Here is a 20,623-nt window from a genome sequence, read left to right as displayed (position 1 = left end):
TGGCCTTACTTTTGAGATGTAAATAGCAATTTGAGTAAAATGAACCATGTGTCAGTTGACATTCAAGCAAGTCTGTCCTTTTCTAAAACAGATCCATTGTGCTTAGCTTGAGAACAGGTGCTATATTTCATCTTTATTCAGGAATGTCCTAATTTTTTAGTTTCTATCATAATTCCAGTATTAATAAAAATAGCATGCTTTTATAGTAAAATTTATCATGTGGCTATATAAACAGGATTAAATTTAACTTTTTCTTTGGGAGACTTATGTTGGAGACCATTGATTTATATAAGCATAATAAAGGTTAATGTAAGCAGCAACAAGATTTATCTCTGACCATAAGGGGTCATCACTTTTTTTAATAACACAATATACACCCATATTGTTGACATAGTAATAAATCAAAGACTTCAGTAAGGATTGGATTGGAAGGGAGAACTGTACTGGAGTGCAAAATTTGGTACTTTTGGAGGAAGACACATGAAAGTATATAGGTACAAAATAACGTGTGACCAGATCTTTTGTCTTCTGTTCCTATTTCCTCAGCCATTGCAAGAGTGTTTCTGTATAGAAGAGTACAAATTATGAGTGTTTTGGTATGGAGGCTGTAATGATGAAAAAGAGTGTATTATTTCTTTTAGCTGAACAAAACTGATCTCAGTTCAATAATATTTCCTACAGCTTTTTTTAAAAAATAGGTCAATCCTGAAATGAAAAGCCCCTTTCAAAACAAAAGTTTGAAACAATTTGTTTAGAAAATTGCTTCTAAAAAGTCCAAAAAGCTATCCCAGGATTTTCATCCAGCCAGAATTCTTTGCCAAATCTAGCTTGAAACTGTGGGTAATTTGGCCATGTCCGAAAAGGGCATTTTTAGTCAGATTTGCTCTCTGCCAGTAAACTGTTTCCAGCTCTGTCATTGTGTCCCAAATGTTAGCAGAATGAAGACCTTTAAGGCCAAGAAAAATGTGTCTTTCTGTATTCTTCTAGGCCACTTAAAACATGTGGGGCACCACAGCCTGCAAAAATAACTTAATAATGTTGTTTAAGGAACAGTTACAATTAGTTTTGATTACTGTAATCGGAAGTAGTTCCAAGTGAGAGCTTATACATGCACAAACCTTTTCAGTGTTTCAAATATGCTGAAGTAGGCATGAAAAGCATGAAAGATAAAGGAGAATTTGGGGCATTTAAAAACCATATTAATTTTCAGAACAGATGCAGGGGCTTTCTGTTTGTTTTTATTGAAGATGTTTCATCTACAGTAAAAGAGCTGATTTTGCAAATGACATTTTTGCAGGTAATTAGTCTGTGATATTTCTATAGTTCTTGTTGATATTTTGGAAATATTTTGAAATAATTCAGCATTTCTTGTTTTCAAAGTGCTAAGTGTAGGGTTTTTTTCCTGCATCTATTTCACAGTAATAATTTACATGTGTTACATTATCAGCATATAAATTGTCGTTCATTTAATTGGGATGATTACAAACAATGTAGAATTGAATGCACCTGCTAATTTTTCTCTCTCACACTCCATTGCATGTGCGCTCATAATTTGCACATTGTTATCATTCATTATCCATAATATCAGGAGTAACAAGTACCTTAAACTGCTCCTAAATTTTCAGTGCAGACTGCCATGTAGTATGCTATGAGAAGAGGATAACAGTGCTACAGCCTTCATATTGTGGTGATTGAAATGTCATAGTAGTAGGAATTGAACAGAAGGAATGTGTGTAATGCTTGTTTCTCGTTACCCTGGCCTCTTACCCAAATACTTCATCACAGCCAGCGTGGCTCCTGCACCGCTCGGAGGCAAGTTGGAGTCATGCCTCACTGTGTGGGCCAAATACAGCACCCACACTTGGGGTACTCGTCAGACTGTAGGGTGCCAGAGAAGCATGGGGGATGTCTAACAGTACAGACCACATGTCACCAGAGCATTTCTGTGTGTACTTGTTTTTTTAAATTGAGCACAATGAGAGTCTTTCTGTTCACTGATGCCTTGAGTCACAATCCCTTCGTCTTCAAGCTCTTGGTGGCATGGGGAGAGCCCATGTTGCCCTGAGGAGCAGTGACACAGGAGTAGCTCCTCCTCGTGGGGTCTGTGGTGCCAAGCCCCTCAGTGCTCGGCTTTGGTGGTGGGTGCCTGAGTCACGTAATGCTGGCAACTAGAATGTGTCTTCAACATTTTTATTTTGCATTTTTATCATCTAGCCTGTGTTTTGACTAGGCCTGTCTTTCCCCTTTTCAGTCAGATAGCTTGAGGATTACTGTAGAAAGAGCAGCAGCACGCGATATTTCAATTAATTTCTTTCTTCTAGAGAGGAGCGTATGCAGCTATCAGCCTGAGCTGCAGTTTGGCAGAAAATGTTACAAAGAGTCTGACCTTGGGAAAGTATATTCTCACATATCCTGTCTGAGATTACCTCTAAGTAACATCAATGAGCTGTGTGCTGCATTTTCAAAGGACTAACTCTCATTGTAGACATTTACTTAAACGTTACATGTCATTCCTTTCGCAGCACACAAGAGTTCAGATATAGAGAGGAGGTGTAAGGCTTCAGAACTGCATTTTAATTGTGATTGCCACCTCTTGCCTTCTTGTTGGGAGGAACACCAAGCTGTTAGCAAGTGAAAATTAATTATTATCTTGCCAACTGTTTATCATGTATGAAATAAGTTAGCAATTGTGCTTCAGTTCTCAGTGGCCAGGTATCCCCATGACACATACCACAATGCCAGTTGGTACAAATTGTCAGTATAGTTTGGACTTTCAGAGAGGAGAAAACGAAGGGAAAGAACTGACCTAGGCACAAAATTATGGGTTTGTCATCTCTATTGAGCGCAGAAGCTACAAGAAGCTGTTGAGGAATACTAAACCATTGTTCTCTTTTGATCTCTTTGAACCGATCAGCGAAGAGCTCCTTAGTTTTCATAATTTCTTAAACAATTTTGATTATATTCCTTGACTACTCCTATTTATTAAAAAAGTGGTTTTTGCTTGCAACACTAGATGTTTATGAAATGTCAGTTCCCCAGAAGATGCTACGCTACTTTGTTGCTGGGCTAATTATTTACAGTCATATTGAAAATAAGGAGTCTTACTTATTAAAAATAAATGAGATTTATCATTGACTTCTGTTTGCAGAGCAAAGAGATCATATCAATGTATATTTCACCAAGGAAAACACATGCTTTATTCAAACTTGACTTTTATTAGCCTGTAGCAGCTAAGAAACATCAAAAGCTCTGTTCATGAAAATGGAAAAATTGTTTCTTTAAAAAACGTTTTATGTAGGTCTGAAATAATATTTAGAAGGAGAAAGAAGGGGAAAAAAAAGATTCAGACAATTATTTTTAGGCCTCCCCTTCAAAAACCCTTAGGCTTAAGCAACTCTAATGTATTTTACTCTTTCATCACCTGTACCCGCAACAGTTTTTTCCATTTCATAAATAGATTCAGAGGTGAGCTTCTACAGAGTAGCACATAATTTCTGATTTCAAGCCCTGTTAAGAATTATGAATTTTGTATTCTGATACATAAAAGTAGATCTTTGAAGAGTCTTGATGAAGATGGTATTAGAAACCTAACTCGTAATCTGATCTATGCAAATTCATAGATTAAAGAGCGGTTTTGGTCTGCTGAAGGACAACTGGCTCAGTAGGGTACTTCAAGGTGGAATAATTGGATTAGTGTAAATAGAAGCCATAAACTACATTAGTTGAAAAAAGGTAAAAAACCTATTTTCTTAGTACTGACTAGTTATATATTTTTTCCTCAAGAATAATTTTACTTAATATAGGCTAAGAAACACTGGCAAATCAGTTCATTTATTAGAATCTGATACTTAGATACATAACCAGAAGTTCAGGATTCGAAAGTGCTTTTGGAAGGTTCTAAAATATAGAAAGAGGGGCTTCGTCCTGTCTTTCCAGTTTTGAATATGGACAGGTGGCACGGCGAGTCAAGTGGGATTTGAGAATTATGAAGCTTGATCACACAAGGGCATTAAAAACTCAATTAATGTCATGAGTCATGGTTGGGCAATTCGGTTGCAGTCTGTGACCTTCCCCTCTTAATTTCATCAGTTACTTCCGCCCATGTTAGCAGAGTCTACGTCTCCAGCTATTAAAGAATAGTTAGGTTTCCATTCTCAATGGAAAAAATTTGTGACAGACATCCCGTTTTGCCACGTTCCATAAGATTGTGTGCCTATTTTTACAGAGCCAGCTGCATAAAATATGAAAGGCAATCTTTATACTTATATATCTTTGAAAGTAAGTGAATTTATAATTTGAATGAAATTTCAGGGTTTTTTTCTTAACAATCTCTGTGTTTCATTATGCTTTTATAAATGTTACAGAGTCCTGAAAATGAGTATCAGGTTTTATAAATCATTATAATGTAAAATATTTTTTTACTTAATTAAATGCTTCTTTGATACCAAGGCGGCACATGATGAATTGTGACTTGTACTGAAAGCAGTTCTATTTTAAGAAAATACAAGAAAAATGGTTTCCATTGTTTGAAACAACTTTTAGGTTTGTCTTTCAGCTTTGCGTGATAATTAATTTGAGATTCTTACTTCAGTACTTTACATAATTAAGAATATGAGGACACGTTAACTTTTCTTAAATATTATCAGTATTTTTCAGAGGGCCTTTCCGCATTTGTGTAATTCCACTGTATTGCATGTGACACATGCCATCTTCTGGATGTTGTCAGAATTGCCAGTTGTTTAAATAATCTTTAAAATAATTGGGAAGTGGTTTCGTCCTCCATGTATCTGTTACAGAAATGAATACAGCTGATATCCATGCGAAGGTTAACGTATCAGAGGAAGTAGCCCACAATTCTCAGCCAGACACTTTCGTGGTGTACAATGGTTTTAGTCTGAGGTCTGGTTAAGTCTTAAGCAGTGTTTCTGTGTCCTGCATCATTCTAACAAATTGATTATTGCTCTAAAATAGTTCTGCATTTTGACCAGGCAGTGAAAAACAACATTGGAAATAAAAGCAGTAAGCTATCAAAAAAAAAAAAAAAAGGTTGAGAAACATACACAGAGGTGCTCAGGTGGGAGAAACATGCCTATATTACAGAAGAATCAGAGATGTGGGGTGAAATCTTTTCGAAGTTAGGTAACTGCAAGCGGTTAAATATTCTGGAAAGAATTCTCAGATTTTATGTGTAGCTGGTGGTAAAAAGGGAAGTGGGGTTTGATTTATTGAGTCTAAAAATCAGTTAGAGTGCCTTGTCAAGGCCCTATAATTTCAGTGACCTTTAGTCCCTGTCACAATTCAGTCTCTCTTCTACATGTATTAATTTCCAATAACCTTTTCCCAAATAGAAATATGCCCAGGCTTGTACACTGCCCTTCACTTCACAGTCCTCTTGGCATTGGAGGAGTCTTGCTACTCTTGTTCTACCCCTCGGTCTCATGTGTAGAAAATGACCATATGCTGCCTTGTTGGCTTAAAATGACAAACAGGAATGATTTCTTATGTGCAAGAATAATTGGACCTGGTTTTGAAATTAAGCTACTACCTAATTACAAGTTGCAGTTTAGAAAATTAAAATTCCAGCTTTCCTAGTCCACTGGACTCCATCAATATTTCACTTGATGTAAATGAGATCTCGTTACCTCAGTTTTTTGCTTATTTTCTTTTGTTGTTATTAACAGGCTTAATTTTGTCTTTTGTGTGTTTTCCATTATGAGCTGTTCTCTTTAATAAGATTTGAGTTCTAAATAGGATTTTAGATTTTATACATGAATTACATACAAGCTTAAAGACAATTGGAAGATGAGCTTCTTCAGGTCTTTTCAAGCAGAAATGCGTGAAAATGATGTCAAATCTCAAAGCTGTCCCTTCGGATATTCTTTCTCCAACTGCTGTTTCTCTTCAAGAGATGCTCTGTGCAGGCTGTCAAAGTCCTCATGGCAGCCAGCAATTACTTCTTTTAAATCTTTTCCAAAATATGTCTTCCCTGGGGAATTTCAGCATCCAGTTCAGAAAGGCAAAATGTTGGGTTTTTTTCTCAATTCCCTAGTGGCAGTGTGCTGGCTGATGAGCTGAAGGATTTTTACGCCCTATTAACTGCAGAAGAAGGGAAAAAACCTCTGCCCTTGAGATTTGCCGAAGTGAACTCAGTTTAAAATTTTTTTAAAATGCAAAATAGGAAGCTAATGAAAGAGCAAGTGCCTTAAAGCCAAGTTATGTGTGTCTCTGTTAGTTTAACCTTTTACAGCTTCTAGATGTACATTCTGAATGAAGCATGAGATGGAAGGAGAAAGATGAAAAAATGTATTATAAAGAATAGTAGCTTTAAAATGATTGGTGTGTAATTGGAGCAGAACAAGTAAACTCTATGAAAAAGCTGCACTTGATACTTAGCAGTTCATTTCAGGCCACGCAGTCTGAGTTACTGCACTTGGAGAGATTCTAACCTGAGTCTACAAGAAAATAAAGCACTGTTCCGTGAACACAGAATTGAAGTAAATATCATAAGGCAAAACAGTATTCAGGTCAGGTTACAAAGCACATCCTAGACCAAATATTCCTGTACGTTTCTGCAGTGCAACTTCAAGGGTGTGCTCCCTAGGGAAGATCTTCCCTACTTGTTCTTTGTGTAGAGTTCTTACATTTTAAGCTAAATAAAAGGTAAAAGATCCTTACTCAACTGAATAGAAAAGTCTGCAGAACATCCCTACTTTCTAACGTGCGATTCATTTTTGTGGCAGCTTCTCAAATTGAGTTGGTTTGAGTGTGCGTTTTCGAGGAGGTTCAGTTACATTCTTCACTCAAATGCAAAACAGAATTCATCCCAAAACATTGTTAGCTAAGAGATGCACAACCATGAAATGTAAACAGTTTAAAACACAGAAGTTAGGGGGAGAAACCAGCAACATGTCAATTCCCAAGCCACATAAATAGTCTTCCCATCTCAGGGGGGTGAAACAATCACTCAGAGTTGTATTTTGAAATCCTCTGGAATAAAAAGCAACTTCAGAAAAAACAAAAACATACCCCAAAACCTGTTCTCAGAGGAGTAGCGAGTAAATATATTTTTATATACAGTCAACTCACTTGCCATTAACACTTTTGATGTACCACATTAAAAGGAAGCATATGGAATTAGGTTCACTTTCATGTTATATTTAACTGGTATTTGCTTTAATGGGAAAGTTTTCCCTCTTACCCAAAGAGGGTAACTGTCAAAGTTAAAGGAGTCCGTACTTGTCTCCACTTTAACTCTTTCTCCATGTTGCAAACAACAAATACAATGACTAAAAGAGGTTTGATTCTCACCCCAATACCATATAATAAAGCATTTACTATTAACTTTTTTGTAAAGATTTGCTACACTGTAAGTTGTTTTGATTTAATGGCTTGATGGCAGGGACTGTTGTGATTTTATCTGTGGAAATGGGCACTGGGAGAGAAGTTAATGATAAGGCACAGAACTGTACTGCTGGTAGAGCGCAAGCATTAGTTGCTAAAACTGGCTATTTTGTTTTGCTTCATCTGAATTAGATGCAGCATCAGAGGAATAGATTGTATCTGATGTAGCTCAGATGAAAATGTCAAGGTAATGTCAATTGAAATTTGTTTATGTAATGAGCGTGGTAATTACCAGTTATACAAGCTTAGATTGCATTCACAGAAATAGGTCCCTTCACTGTGGATTGCCTAGAATGCTGGCTTTGGCATGAATAATAAGAGCTTTAAAACAAAAAGTGAGGGAAAGAACTCATGTAGTCTCCTTACCTATTTTTAGTAAGTAGAAAGGTGACAATCAGACGAAAGAACAGTAGGTTTGACAGCAAGCAGCAGCAAAGGTAAAGAAAACAAACATTTATGGGGCTTTTCAGGTAAATGATATAGATAATGAAAGGACCATAGTTAACGTGGCCTGGAACTGGCTGTGCTCCACAAATCACAGCTCAAAGTTTTGTGCCTAAATGTGAAAAAATGGGAGTTACTCTACGCTTTGAAACCAGGTATTGTTGGTTTAACAGAAATATGGTTGAGTAATACAACTGGCACAGATACTGAAGGGTTCAGTATATACTAATTATGTTATAGACAGCAAAGAGTGTAGATAAAACAATTTTATTTGGATCAATATCACTTACACAAAAGAGTTTCAAAAGGGATAATGCTGAGATACAGATCTTAATGTAGAATGTGGTATCTTTAAAGTTGTTTGAGAGAAAAATACTTCTGAAATGCGGGTCATTATGGAAGATCAGTCCCTAGTCACAGATTTGAGAACAAACTTTACTAACAAAGGTAGATTTTCTCAGAAATGAGAGCAGCGTTTTTTCACTGCAATGCCACTGAACCAGCAAGCAGAGATTTTTTACATTGGATTCTGGTCAGTTGTGAAGACATTCTAGGAGAACTATTAGCAGAAAAGATCCTTGGCTACTGTGGTCACACATTGATTCCATTTAAATGAAGCATAGATTTACAGCAGCTTTCATTTTTAAAATAGAAAATTCTGAGGAATTAAGGAAGCTTCCTAGCAAGGTCAGCTAGACTTGAGAGTAGGAGAACTTGGGGGTTTTTTTAAGTCAAAAGTACAAAAAGATTTAGATCTTTTACCCCAAAAAAAGAAGAAAAAAGCTTTGTGTTTTAACTGGATAATTTGATAGTTCAAAAGGGATATCTAGATATGCAGAGAACTTAGAATTGAGTAGGCAGTAATGAAAGTCCATTTTAAAAGTCAGGAAGTACTGTGAAAAAGTGAACTTCCTAAAGTGAAGCTGGGTTAAGCATTTTTCAAGAACTTACAAGAAATTGCGGCAGGTTCTTTAGTCACATGAAAAGAGAGAGGAGAAAGACGGGAGATCATTACACCATGACTGTAACATTAAGATTAAAGGTAAAGTCAGGATGACCTCACAACTAAATGAATACTTTGAGTCAGTTTTCAGTAAGGATATTGATGTTGAACATGGGGCCAAAGGCTAGGTAACTAAATAACTAGGATGAGTGCATAAAATGGAAATTACCATATCCAAGAGGCAAGGAGGACTGTATTCTCAGTAAATGGACTGGAATTTTTTGGTCATAAGGTATAGGATGGGGGAAAAAAGAAGTCTGGCATATATGAAACTACAGGCCAGGAGTTTTACTGACTATCAAACACTAGGTACTGGATGAACAGAGAGTAGCAAGTGTTTTACATATATTTAAAGAAAAAATTAATCCAAGGAGCTATAAAACTTTATAAAATGCTTTATGATATACTTCAGAAGAAAGAATGTGGAGGTAAATGAATGATGAGATAGAAAGTGACATGGATTTACCAAAGGTAGGTTATACCTTCTTGTCTTGACAAAACAGTTGCCCCTCTTACTGAAGGAAATATAATAGATCACAAAAAGTCAATAATATTCAACTGGGGAAGTATTTACTAAGGCAGAGAAAGCAGGAACTGGTACATGATTAGAGAGAAGTGTAAGGAACATGAATGAGGAAATCCCAAACTAGGGCTGGTAACAAGTTGCTTGCAGACTTGCTCTAGGATAGGTTTGGGGGTGGATCTTATTTAACACTCTCATTAACGAGTGTGGCACAACAAGGTTTTTGCCAGTGGCATTTGCAGATCACAAAGTTGAGATGCATCATCAAAGGAGGATCAAAACATCATGAAAGAGTATCTCTGAGGTCCAGGAAGTAACATAAATGGGGGAAAAGATATGTCAGCTTGCTTAGTGACTCTGCATTTATAATATATGGGAAGCTTCATCTAAAAATAACAGAATAGAAAATGATACCTGTTGATCATAAGATGAATATGAGCTCTAAGTGGGATGAAAAGCCAAATGTGATCCTAGAGTTGCTGGACAAACTATGTTCAATGGAGATAGTGGCATGGAAACTTCCCTATCTGTTGTGTTGGTAAGATGTCATCTGGAACATTGTTCTCAGTTCTGGCCTTCGTAGTACAGAAAGATGAATATAAACGTACTGGAATACAAATAGAGGGTTGCTAGGATGGTTAGAAGAATGGTCGATTTATCTTATATATTACATGAGAGCTTGTCTAGCCAAGTGAATCAGAAATTGTGAGGGGTTGTAATTTCTCTTTATGAATGAGTTGTGTATGATGGGGAGGAATGAACATTAGGGAAGAAGAAAAGCTGAATGACTGTCACAAGAAAAAAAATCCACATAAAATGATCCTGAAAACCATCAGGGATGGAAATTAGAACCATCAGAGAAGTGAAGTTATGGAACAGCTTTCAAATTCAAGTGCTTGGGGAAAAAATTACTTATTTTAAAATGGAGTACGGTAGAAATCTATGAAAGGGATGATGTGAAGCGATTTACTGTGGTAGCAGAAGACTGACTATCATGACCTAGGTCTAATATACTGTCCTCCTAACAAAAAAGGAAATAATATGTTGATTCTCTTAAATCATTGTTAGATACACTTCAAAAAATTTTTCTTTTATTTGCATTTCTTTCAGTAGGACTCTATTTATACCAACACAGTCTTTTTTTGCTTCTGCTTCTATAAATGAGCTTCTGCTTGAAATATTAAAATGTTGTCAGCTTTTCTGAAGAACTCAGAAGTTGCTTTCTGTTTCTGTAATCCTACATATGTCCATAATCTTGTTTGTTTCTGGAAGTTTCATTTCCGTTGTTTGAGTGTTTATAACTTCTGTTGTTATAACTCAAGAACTGGGTTATCGTAAACTCTGACACTGAAGAAGGATGTAAACATCAAGAAGAGACTGGAATTATTTCATGTTGCTCTAGGAGAAAGCTGATAATAATAGGATAAAACTAAGCAAAGCAAGAGAGGTGGATACCAGGAAGTTGAAAAATCCCCTTCACAGAGCCATGTAAAACTCTGCTGGAAAAATCCCTAACATAAAATGCAGAGAAGAAAGATTTAGTCCTGTGGAAATGAAAAATAACATCACCTGATTTTTCAGTCTAATCTTGATTTTTTTTCCATACTATTCTCTTCCTTTCTCTTATCAATGCATTGTTATGGTATTACAGTGTACATTTCCACATGGTGAGTGTTCATAACAATGTAAGCACTAAGATGACTAAATACAACTGACTCATAACAAAATGTGGCAGGAAGGGGGGAATCACAATGCAAGGTCGTCAGTTAAGCTACAAGCAGGCTTACTGTTTTGACCACCCTGTTGCTGCTAATACGTATTTGAGGCATTAGGCCAAGCTATAAATGAAACAGATATTTTCCCTTAAAATCTTAGAGTAAATGGGTCCAATAAAAAGTCATTGGTTGGTTGCTTTGCCCCTAAACCTTCATTACTTGTTTTTCTGAGCCATTAATACTGCATTCCAGTGCTACTGTATGCCACTGTACTTTGTTCCTGTCTGTACACTGTCCTGTCCTTCCACTCTGCTTTATTTCCTTTCCTAGCCTAATTCAGAATGAATGGATGAACCTAAGTTTAGTGGATTTTTGTTTTGTATTGATGTGGATTCTTCTGGCAGCTATTTCCATCTTATTTGAAATATCTTGCCTTCCTTCTTATTTGGATTTTCTGTCTTGGCATGAATATTATACTATTATGCTGGTTAGTTGATTTCCAAATCAAATGGCGTATGAAATAACCAAAGTAAAGTACTCTTATAATGCTGACCTGCTTTGTACTGCACAATGAAATTTGTAATAAGCATAATTACCGGTTCTGGAGACTCCTTTGTTTTGGGAGTAATTGTTTTTTTCACTATAACTATTATAAAGCAAAGTAAAATTATTGCAACGCTGGACAATTTTAACTAAGCATCGGCTACCAAAAAGAAACTGGTATGGCAGCAACCTCAGCTTCCTGGGGTTATTCTGGTTTGGAGCATAAGCTCTGGTATCCAGATTTCACTGGAGTTCCCAATGAGACTGTTTCTGAAGACCCTAGAAGTAGTCAGTGTTCTTCCCACCTAAGCTTGTTATTAATATCTGAGTATTACTGCTTCTTAACAATTTAAGCACCAAACTGAGGACAGCCAGCACTAGCAGTTCAGTTCCATCTTAGCACTCATTCAAATCCCAGCAGGAGAAACTATAGAGTAGACAAGAAAGAGCCTGAACGAAGCTGTGCAGACAGGGCACTTGGAGGAGTGTTATCGTCTGATGGAAGTCTCATGTAAAATGCACGCAGTTTCCAGGGAGCTGGGTCTGTCTTCTCACAGTTGAGTGTCCTAATCGCGGAGTCAGGTTTTGTTTGATCTGCTCTTCAGCTGTTCACACAGTTTTTGACTGCACAGAAGCACAGGTAGGCTGGAAGAACGGAGAGTGCTGTCAGCTAGTACATCTGCTGGTGGCCTAGTAGTTTAAGATAGTGCTCTGCGTTACAGGAGATCTAATTTTATTGCTGTGCAAACTGCGTACATCTAAAGCCTAGGCCTTTCTACTTCAGGGATGAGTTCTTTAGCCACAGTCTTGACCTTATCTGTTTTGGAGGGATCATTCTGAGCGACTGGAGTGCAATTTGTGTGCTTGTCTGGGTAAACCTTGACAAGAAGGAAGCAAAGGCTGGACGGAGGCACTTGTCCTCTCAGGACAGATACTCTTGACAATGAGCAGGCATACACAGGGAAGTGTGGTTACAGGATGGAGTTTCCACTCAAGTAGGCAGTCTCTGGAAACAGAAGGTTGCTGTAGGACTAGGACTAGGTAGGTTTTAGATCCCTAAACCATGAGGTAGGCCTTAGATTCGAATTCTTGTGCCTACAACTGGCCTAAAATGTTGCTTTGACTCCTTTTTTTATTACCCCCCCCCCCCAATTAGGAAATAATGTTGCCCTTCACTCTCATGGGTAGTGAACAGAGATGTCCTGCCACTAAAATTCAGTTTGACCATTTTCCAGCTGTTTGTCAACAAAAGTCAGAGACTGCCTTGTAGCTTAGTTGAAATTTAAAAAAATGCATGTATGAATTTTTTTCTTTCCTTGTCCACAAACTATTAACTAATGCAACACAGCATTTTATACGTTAAGCTTATGCATACTTTGAAGGCGGAGAAACTATTAGTATCTTTAATGTTAAGTAAATACTGTGCAGAATGCATCCAGGCTGGCCAACATCTAGCAAACTGAGGTCTGTATTCCTAAGGGTATCTGGAATGACACAAAATGAAATTGCCTTTATAAAAAAAAAAAGAAACCCTATGAATAGCTATTATACCATTTCGTACAACATTAAAAACTCCGTTTTGCCTTAAAAATGCCATATTTTAATATACTAAGCCATTTTACAGTATCAGATGACTTTCTTAAAGTGCACTATGGGATTAGTGCCGGTGAAGGATAACAATAAAAGTAAAAATGTGACAATTATGATACAATTGTTTTGTATGTTTGCATGTTACCTCTGTGCTTGTTTTTAAAAAATGCTGGTTTCATGAAAGCATACTTCTTTTTAATGCCCAGTGCTGCAGGTGGTTGTGAGTTCATTGACATTTATGTTTTTATCCGATATTTTTCTCCTTCATGTTGCTTATGTTTCTCTGTGGGAATGGCAAAAAAAGTCTGGCAGAAAATGAAAGGAAATGTGCCCTAAAAGCTTCACCGAGTGTGGTATTAGTTTAGACGTCTCAAAATAACACAATCTTTTGGCTGGAAATATGGCATTGAATCAGATGTACTCTTCTCTTCTAGGACAGAGCTTGTGTGATTTTCCTGTAACCTGTTGACTGATGCTTTTGTCACTGTCCTGTGCGTTAGTACGCTCTGGGACAGATACAGAATGGCCGCATGTCTCATGACTTGTCACCTGCTTGCAACTCTCCATATTTACTGTGTATGAGTGTTAGTAAGAGAGGGTATAAATTCAAGACAGCAATTATCATTTTAGTAATAATCAAAGGCAATATAAACAATTAGGCACCACAAAAGGATAATAAGCAACTTGAATTAATTTTTACCACAGTCATCTACAGTGAGGCAGGAAAAGAGCAAAAAGATATTAAAGCAGAAGTGCAGCCATTCTATAGTATTTCCCTTGATGTAAATAATCAAGGTATAATGAATTAAAAAAAAAAACATAGCAAAGATTTATGTTAAAGTTAACATACCACAACAGCAAGCGTGAAGGAAAATGTCATAAGCCAAAAAAAAACCCAAACCACCCCAACCCCCCCCAACCAATACATGTTATGACAAGGTGTGTATGAATGTATCAACACATTATAGGTCTTGGAAAAAAACCTACTTCTCTGTTTAACTTAGTTAAAACTCATGAGCAGATTAATGAATATGACCTGTTGTCATGGAAGCATCACAACCCTTGATCAAGAACTGAATAACTGAGTATAATGAGCCATGACTTTTTTCCTTAATAAAAGGAAAAAGAATGGGATTATTACAGTGCAGCAAAAATGGGAATATTTTAATAAGTGAAATAAAACTTGCTATTGCCAGGAAAAGTTTTTTTTACAATGTACAAATTATTGATGAGCTTCAAGATGGCATTCATTTTTCCATTACCTTTTGCTGATATACCTTAGGGTATATCATTAACTAAGCTCAGAACATATGGTCTGAGTATCTCATATTTGCTGACGTGGTTATATTCATTTCAAGTATTTTTGTTAACAGCCATGTGCCAATTCTGCTGAGAATGAAGAAGTGAATTATGATAAAGTTCAGTCGTTGTTCCTGGAGGCCTCAGCTTGTTTACATTCTGACAATGTCCAGTTATGCCAAACAACTTTTGTTTTACAGGGCCTGTTTCAACCCCTATAAAGCAGAATATCAGTAAGAAAATAGTGCAAAGATTAGGATGGGAGAATAAAGTTAATAGGTATTTACAAGACATAAGTGCAACAAGTATTTATAGCGGTTTATAGTACAGCTTTAGAATGCTGGTTTTAAATTCTTTACATTTTGACACTTTGACACTTTTCAGTGGTGGTACAAACCTCTGCATAATATATTTATCTTACTTTTCTTTGTTGCCCCTTCAAGGCCCTTTAGAACTAATGCAGAGTTCCCTTGAGTTTCATGGACTTGCTGTTGAAAGCCACTGCTTAGAAAACTGAGCCAAACTCTTCAGAAAGAAAAAGATGTCTGCCAGGAATTAAAGTTATTCTCTGTACTATAAACGATGGTAATATTAGTATTTATATAATTACAAAAGGAAGAGAAGGTTTCAGTCCCAGTTTACATGGTCACATCAAAATCTTGAAGCTTATAAAAGTGATTTTAAAGTGACCTGCATTATTATGACCAGATCAAGTCTCAAACACTGAATAATTTAGCGCTTGCAAAAGTGAGACAATATGTTAAAAAAAAAAAAAAGGATCAGTCTTCTCTTAGGCAATAAATTCAGAGGCAGATAAGGCATGAGGTGTATACCTGTTGCATTGCTGATTCTCTGTGATTCCACAACCGACTGCAAGACCAAGTTATGGGTCAACTACAGATGAAAAAATTAACAGTATGGGAAAACCTGGTTGAAAACAAGTAAATATCACATCACAAAACATATTTTGTTCACATTATTTGAAAAGTGTGATAAGTTGTTTATTTATGCAAGGATTTCAAAGCATGGTAGTGAACAACCTGTAGCCAGATGGGATGGAGTCTTTGTGGTATGACCTCTGCATACAAGTCTTGTGCTGAGAAATGGTTGACTAAGAAACATGGTGAGAAACTCGCATGATTTTTGTGCTGAGTTTACCAACGGTGGGATTAACAAAATAATAACTCTTTTTAAAATGGTCATAAAATCTATGGAGAAGATACTACTTTTATATTCTGTAGCTCTGGAGAGTTTCAGTGATGCCACTACAGTTTGGGAAGGGTCAGAGGGTGAATTGCTCAGAAATAAGATGTATTTTCATGCAAATATACTTTCTATTGCTCTTAGATACAAACCAGATGGATTTTCTATAAGGAAATTATTTCGCAAATAATTCTTGACCTCACCTTTATGAACGCTATTTTGTTTTAGTTAATTACTCATGTTAGTACAATTGATATGTGGCTGGGTTATAAAGAACTAGAAACCTCTAATTAACGGAATTTATGTGAGGAGATGCAGGGATCTGATATGACAGTCTGTAACGAACTTTTTGCTGATTATACAAAATAGATAAATATCTTTTATATACTTCATATTAATGATGTATTACATTAGGTTTTGATTAGGCTTAATGAGATTTACTTTATGTCTGCAACAGTGCTCAAATTACATCAAAAATTACAGAAATGGAATAAAATGAAAATACTCTCCTTCAATTTGGTTGAAATGGCCTCAATTTATAGTATTATGCAGCCCATTGAGTTCTTTGAAGAACATCCAAGCTGTTTCCACACTTATTTTTATAGGGATATGGTTTAAATAAAAGAACTATCAGAACTGTTCTTGTATTCAGCCACATACATTGTCATTACTGGCAGAATATCATCCCATTCCTTTGAAATTAGAAATGTTTGTCAGATATTGCAGGTTTCAGCCATGTTTCTCTGTGAATTCTAATTAACATGCTATGTTTAATGAGCTGCCCTGAAGTTTTTGCCTCATTTTTATATTGAATATTTCTAGTACCTGCTTTAGGATTCAAAGCTATCATATAGGGGTTTTGCTAAAATCCTTCTGATTTTTCTGTATCAGCCCTCACTTCTTGCTTTTTATGTTTGGTATTACAGTGACACATGAAGCTCCAGCCGATCAGTGCCCCTCATGCCAGATACGGTATAGTCCAATGGGGAGAAAACTGTAGCCCAGTCTTGTCTCTAGAATCAGAATAGAAAAGAAAAAAAAAATGCACAAAAAATCCCAACAAATCCCAGCAGACAAGCAGTAGGTGAACATTAATGCCTGGAGTCCCATGGCAGCCTAACCGCAAAATCAGCAAGAGGCGCTGCTCTCCTGACTTGCAGATTGGATCTAGCCCACGGGGATACGTTTTTGGAGAGGCCCCGCAGGCATTAGCAGGGGCAAGCTCTGAGCAGGCTGGTCATGGTTCTGGTACCCCAACTTCTTTTCCAATCACATTGTCTTTTCATTTCACACAATTAAATTCCTCCCCCAATTCGTGACCAGGGTGTCTGTTTTGATGCTGTAACTGGACATAAAAGCAATATCAAGGTCCCTGGCTGACACTCTTTTGTCAGAGGAGAGGGGTTGTTTGTGCTGGGTTGCCTGACAGATGTACACCCAAGGTGTGATAGTGAAAGGATTGTGATACCTTAGAACTGGGTCTTAGAGACATTGGGCCTGAGAAAGTCTGGTAGGTCATGGGCCCAGAAACAGTCCTTTTGAGGACACTTCCAGGCAGCAACTTTAAGGTTGCTGTAATATATGGATTGGGCTGGAAGGGTCATTTAAATTATCTTCTCACCTCAGTTGCACAGTGCTCTTTATAACTTGTACACCCTTGATATTTAGTTGGGGCGTAAGTTCCTCTGTCTAAGAGAAATTAATTGAAAAGATGTTTTCCACTCAAATTAATTTGGATTTTGGTTTATTTCTTCAAAACACAGCTTAACATATTTTCAGTAAAAGTAGTTATTTTGAATTTACCTTTGATACAGTTATATTGCATTTTAACTGAAAAGCTGATATAACACTACATTTCTCATAGGAAAATCAAATGTTTTCAGCAACAATCACATTCTCCTTAGAATTCTGCCTTAAATTAAACCATATTTTTAGCCTTGAAAGCTTTTGTAGAGAAAATGTTTTCATCAGCTTTCCGTGCACACAGAAATTTCTGAAGAACAGAGTGTGGTTTACTCTGAAAGGAACATCTGCATCCATATGGAGTATGGCAACCTGTGAGTCCATGCTGGCACTGATTTTGCCAGCATGCTGGGGAAGATTACAGATGTGCCAAGTTGTTAACAGAAATATGTTGATCCAAATTGCCTGCTAAAGGGCAACAGCCACTATTTCAGTCCACAGCCAGCAAGAGACTGAACTGAAGCTGTGGCCTTTTAGTTATTTATAGACCAATTACTTCATCTTCCGATATGCAAGGATGAATTTCAGCCACAATATATTCCTTGGATGTTAACAAAACACCAGTCTCTTATTTTATTTGTATACAGCATTCAGTTAAAATTCACTTCTTACACTAGAATCACTAAATATTCATTTTTAAAACTCATGGGCTCATAGATTTTGTTGCTGTTATGACTTTGTCATGGTTTAACCCCAGCCAGCAACTAAGCACCACACAGCCGCTTGCTCACTCCTCCTTGCTCCCAGTGGGATGGAGAGGAGAATTGGAAAAAAAAGTAAAACTCGTGGGTTGAGATAAGAACAGTTTAATAGCTAAAATAAAATAATAACAACAACAATAATAATAAAATATAATAACAATAATAATTGTAATGAAAAGGAATATAACAAAAAAGAGAGAGAAATTAGACCCAAGAAAAGACAAGTGATGCACAATGCAATTCCTCACCACCCGCTGACCGATGCCTGAGCAGCGATCCGCCCCTCCTGGCCAACTCCCCCCTGTTTATATACTGGGCATGACGTTCTATGGTATGGAATACCCCTTTGGCTAGTTCTGGTCAGCTGTCCTGGCTCTGCTCCCTCCCAGCTTCTTGCACGCCTTCTTGCTGGCAGAGCATGGGAAACTGAAAAATCCTTGACTTAGGGTAAGCGCTACTTCGCAACAACTAAAACATCAGGGTGTTATCAACATTATTCTCACCCTAAATCCAAAACACAGCACTGTACCAGCTACTAAGAAGAAAATTAGCTCTATCCCAGCCGAAACCAGGACAGACATGTACTAACTTAACTTCTATAAAGACTAGAATGAAGCCTGGGAAGTTCACTGGGCTGATACAGCAAATCTGTTCGTAGCAAAGAGGGAACTATTGCCAATGTGGGACTATTGGATTTTTGGTGCTAAAAGGCAATTCCTGGTCCATCAAACACAATAAAATTTATTCAGAAATTCTTTATTCTCATGGGTATCATCCAAGCCCAAAAGATTATTCACTGTAATAGCATTGGCTATGTGAGCCTATCCTATATTAAGATACGACTACTGTAGTTTTTTACATTGTCCAATAATTATCTGCAATTTTGCTGTCTTAAGAGTCTTCTTTTATGGTAGATATAATGAAGCACACATCGATGTGATCAATAACCAAATCAAAATGTGATCAATAACCACTACAGCTTGCATCATTTACACATCTTTTAATTCCATTTAAATATAAAGTAACATTTTATACTGTGAGGATGGTCAAGCACTGGAGCAGGTTGCCCAGAGAGGTTTTGGATTCACCATCCTTGGAGATATTTGAAACCTGATTGTACATGGCCCTGAGCAACCTGCTCTAGGTGACCCTGCTTTGGGCAGGGAGTTGGACTAGATGATCTCCAGAGGTCCCTTCCTACCTCAATCATTCGGTGATTCTGTGAAATTTTAGAACAACGGTAGGCCGTTGTCTCTTTCATTTCCCTTCATTCACCAATATGATTCTTCATTATGAAAGCTCTACAAAGTTTGGTAACCAGCAGGATAAAATCCATGCATTTCTTAGCTCAGTAATTTCATGCACTATCTCTTCCTCACAGCTGTCTCAGCATGTTTAGTCAGTTCAATTTAGTTTTTTAATAGCTTGGTCTACTACCTAGTGCTAAAACATAGCACCTTTCTGTTCCCTGTTTTCTACTTGTCTGTCTAGATATTCATCCCAAGGTGGATCTTCACATAAATGTTTGGGAGAATGGAACTGTTTTTAAATGCTGTTTATAGATACTGAATTATTAGTCTTTCAGTACACCAGTATGGTCAAATGTGAAGCCCTGTGGGAATCAAGAAATACTCAGATGTCCTTCATCTGTGATTTTTTTTTTTTAATAGATTATCTCACTTGTCCTTTTTGTTACCAATAATCTGAAAGATGCATATTTATTTTAGATAAACCAAAAGTCAAGGCCTTAATTTCCAAGTTTTGTTGATGTGAATGATAAATTTTTTGTAAATAGTAAGATTTCTGCTTTTAAATGGGTGATGTTGGTGTTCTTCCCTTGCAGCTATTGTTACTAGACAGACATCAATAAATGAATGTGTGAAACTAGCTTAACATCTTTATGGTCTTAGAATACAATAGGTGGTTCTACATGTTTCCTGCTGATGACAGCGTATCTTCTCTTCTGAACTTTTAACAAGTAGAACAGGGAAAAAGAGGAAGAAGTGACAGATACCAAAGGCAGAATATTCTTCATTAGAGCAGTGAGGGAGGCAGTAGTCCATGTTTTCAAGCCACCAGACATCCAGGTACTCAGGGAACACTGAAGTACTATTGAGGTAGAATTTAGCCAAATTATGCTTAATTTGAATTAAATTTTGCCTGCTGATCTTCTGTCTGAAGCTGTTTTTGAAAGTTTCAGTCAAGACAGCTCATGTGTTTAGAAGAAACATGGGAAAACCATGTTCTTTCGTATTGTTGAAATAATTTTGGTGATATTTCATTTTAAGTAATTTAAAATATGGTAGCCTTGTGATCTCTGTGTCAAACACATGACATTTTTGTCCTTGTGAAAAACTGTCCAGGTCTTGGAGATTAATAAGCCTTTGAAGATTGTCATCCATCAGGCATGTTCAATAAAGACTTCTGTGGCCTATTCTTCTTTGCTGGTACGCGTTGT

Source organism: Gymnogyps californianus, chromosome 1, assembly GCF_018139145.2.
Source record: "Gymnogyps californianus isolate 813 chromosome 1, ASM1813914v2, whole genome shotgun sequence".
Lineage (NCBI taxonomy): Eukaryota > Metazoa > Chordata > Aves > Accipitriformes > Cathartidae > Gymnogyps > Gymnogyps californianus.
Note: the sequence above shows the minus strand (reverse complement) of the source record.